This window comes from Condylura cristata, unplaced genomic scaffold, assembly GCF_000260355.1.
Source record: "Condylura cristata isolate star-nosed mole 26May11 unplaced genomic scaffold, ConCri1.0 scaffold00035, whole genome shotgun sequence".
Classification (NCBI taxonomy): Eukaryota; Metazoa; Chordata; class Mammalia; order Eulipotyphla; family Talpidae; genus Condylura; species Condylura cristata.
Window position 1 is genome coordinate 8,697,121 of NW_004567136.1, and position 3,321 is coordinate 8,700,441.

Here is a 3,321-nt window from a genome sequence, read left to right on the forward strand (position 1 = left end):
TCTTCTTCTTCTTCTTCTTCTTCTTCTTCTTCTTCTTCTTCTTCTTCTTCTTCTTCTTCTTCTTCTTTTGTTTAAACCCTGCTAACAGAAAATGCTCCCTTTTAGGCATTCAATGAAAAATTAAAAGAAAACTGTCATATCTAAACCATAAAAAAAAATTTCCATCTCCTCCCATTCCCGATAACAATCATTCATGGGTGAAAAAAAAAAAACCTACTTGGAATTTTAATGCATTATTCTAGATATCTATATGGTAAAAAAAAATCAGATACAGTTATCTTATAAGTAAAAAATGGAATACTACTCATAAAATTATTGGATGCTTCCAAAACTGTACTGAAAAGCAAATTCATAGCATTATTAAATAATAAAGTTAAAATGAATGAGTTAGAGATTCAAATTAAGAAAGCAGAAAAACTGTAATTATAAAGAAGCAATATAATCACAGTAGTATCTATAAGTGAGTCGGTAAATCTAATAATTCTAGGTTATTTTTGAGGAAAACAATTCAACACACTCCTAGAATTCTTGGAATAATGTAACAGATAATACAAATAAAATTAGAATTGGTGAATGGTGTAGCAACAAATGTAGAAAACATAGAAATTATCAATCTCCATATTAATCTGTATTAAACAAATGGAAATACTCCGGACAATAGATTATTTTCTTTTTCAAAAAATATAAAATATTACTATTAATTTCAGAAGAATGACTAGTCTGTGTGTGCTAATATCATAAAAAAGCAGAATTAAATAAACATTTTTTTTCCAGGCAAACAATATTTAAAAGGACAATATTAGGCTTATGCCAGGAATGCAAACAGAAGACAATCAAATACATTATTCTATAAAACCTGGGACCTCACATCTGAAATGACTAATATGCATATTCTTTTTAACACATCCCATACTTACATGAGACTCAGAAACGAACATGGCTAATGTTCTAGAATGCATTAAACATAAAACTACCCAAAGATAAAATAACTCAGAAATGAGAAATACTGCTTTAATTTCTGCATGTAGTATTTTTTAATGAAATCCCAAATAATTATTCAGAAAAATATTCACATTAATAAGAGAGTTCATTAAAGAAGCTGAACACCAAAGAAACAGATGTGAACCCCCATACATTTCCTCTCTATAAGCAATAAACATTTAGAAATATAATGGAAACATCTAATTCAAAAGAGAGAATTAATTGAGGGGCACACAAAACCTTGAGTAAATGAGGAGGCACTTTCAAAGGAGAGACAAGGCTATTGCTGTTCGATGCTGATTTATTTACAATTTTAACCAAGTCATCAAAATCCCAGTGGCATTATTTTGGCACTTCTTTATGTGATTAGAATGTACACTGAATGAATGAAGAGCTGGGATAACTCAACCCACTGAGAAAAGAATAATTAAGGAGGACTTGCCCTCGTAAATATTAAATTATTTTTTAAACTGCCAGTAATTTAGAAAGACACAGAATTATGGAATCAATAGAGTAGATCAATGGGAAAGAATGAGTTAGGACTTAATGCAGATGCGTCCGCCTAGTGAATGTTCAAGGTAGCATCACAAATTAGGGCAGAAAAATTATTTTTTTCAAAAGATGGGGTGAGACAATTGTTACTGAAACAGATCGCATCAATGTACTATATCAACAGCCACAGAAGGAGAGGGCCTCCCAGAAGTGAGGCAGGGAGCAGACAGCACAGAACTTGGCCCCATACTTTGTGTGGGAAATGGCTCCACTGTGGCCAGGAGCCCAGGTTTTCTGGCTACTGTTGCGCTAGGTAGCCCTATCACCCACCCCCTGCCTTGTATATCCCCTAAAAGGACACAGCACGGCTCCTCACTGTTCCTTCCTCCAAAATCAGCCTCATCTTCTGTTCTTAATTTGTAGTCCTGAGACCAGCAACAACACCTTCAACAAGATGGCCTGGAGTACAATTTATTAGTCAATTATTCCTCTGCCACCCTCCAACAAAGGCACCCAGCATCAACCTTGTCATTAAAACAGTATCAACCCACTTTTGTTGACTCATTTTTTTCTCCTAAAACTGCCTTTCCTTACACATTCCTGAAGTACCTATCCCATGCTAGGTAATCAAAGCAGGTGAAAATGATAGAGATTTAGAGATGCATTAGAAATGGAGGAGGAGGACTCGCAGGATTCCTATTTAGTGGGTGACCTAGGCAAAAGCTATTGAGGGGAAGCTGAAGGGAGGGAGGAAAGGGGCACCACCATCACCTTCTTGGGCCACTTCCCCCAGGGGTTAGACCAATGTTTTTCTCATCCTCACCTTGCCAGCACCTGGTGTAGAGTACGAATCCAGACAGACCTACTGGCTGAGTGAGTGAATGAACTCCACCCGGTAATTTAGGGTTTTACCTGAGAGCTGCCCTCATATACACTCAAACACTTCTCACTAGAATCAGTGTGAAGAGCTGTTGACTTCCATTCTGCTCTTTAAAGAGGCTCTTGTACAAATGAAAGAAACGTTACAATAGGGCCTAGCTAGCAGTCATCAAAAATGGCCAAGATCGCAGGTGGAGTCCAACAGGTGGAGTCAATAGAAAAGCAAGAGGGTGGTTTGGAGATTGGGGTTGCATGGAGGAGCAGTGGATGGGTTTTTACAAAGCTGTTGGGCCAGAGACCCTGTAAGAAGCAGCCCTTGTACCTACTTACCCAACTCAGAGCGTGAGATGGAGTTTTCACAGTGAGTGAGGGATTCTCTGTCTGTTCCAGGTTTGGATGGCATGGAAGATGCTGGTGGCTTCCACTGTGACTTTGTAACCTGAGATTCTTTACCTTCCTGAGGTACAATGAAGAAGACAATTCTACTTAGTATCATCACTTTTACTGAGCATACCACGTATTAGATATCGCCTCCCCAAATAAACCATCACTTGAGTCTAATTTTTTTGATTATTTCTAATTTTGGAATTAGCATCTGAAACTTAAAAAAGAAATGAATGAATGAAATTAACCCAAGGACTGTTGTCAGTTAGCAAGAACTCTTGCAAACCTTCTGCTGTTAACACTATGCTTCCATATACGTCATCTAGAGTCCTAACATTTTGAGGAAGGTGGGGAGGAAACGTTATCCTTATTTTATTTTTTAAAAGAAACTGAACAATGGGGCTCTCCCTGGTGGTGCAGCGGGTTAAAATACCACATGAAGCTTTCTGAGGCCACGGCACCCTGAGTTCAATACCCAGCCAGGGAGCTGACCCACATGGCATGGTAGACCTCTCCTGACCTGCCTGCTGCTCCCCTTAGCAGTATATTTCAGTAGATCTGCCTGTTTTGCACCCCACTCTGTCT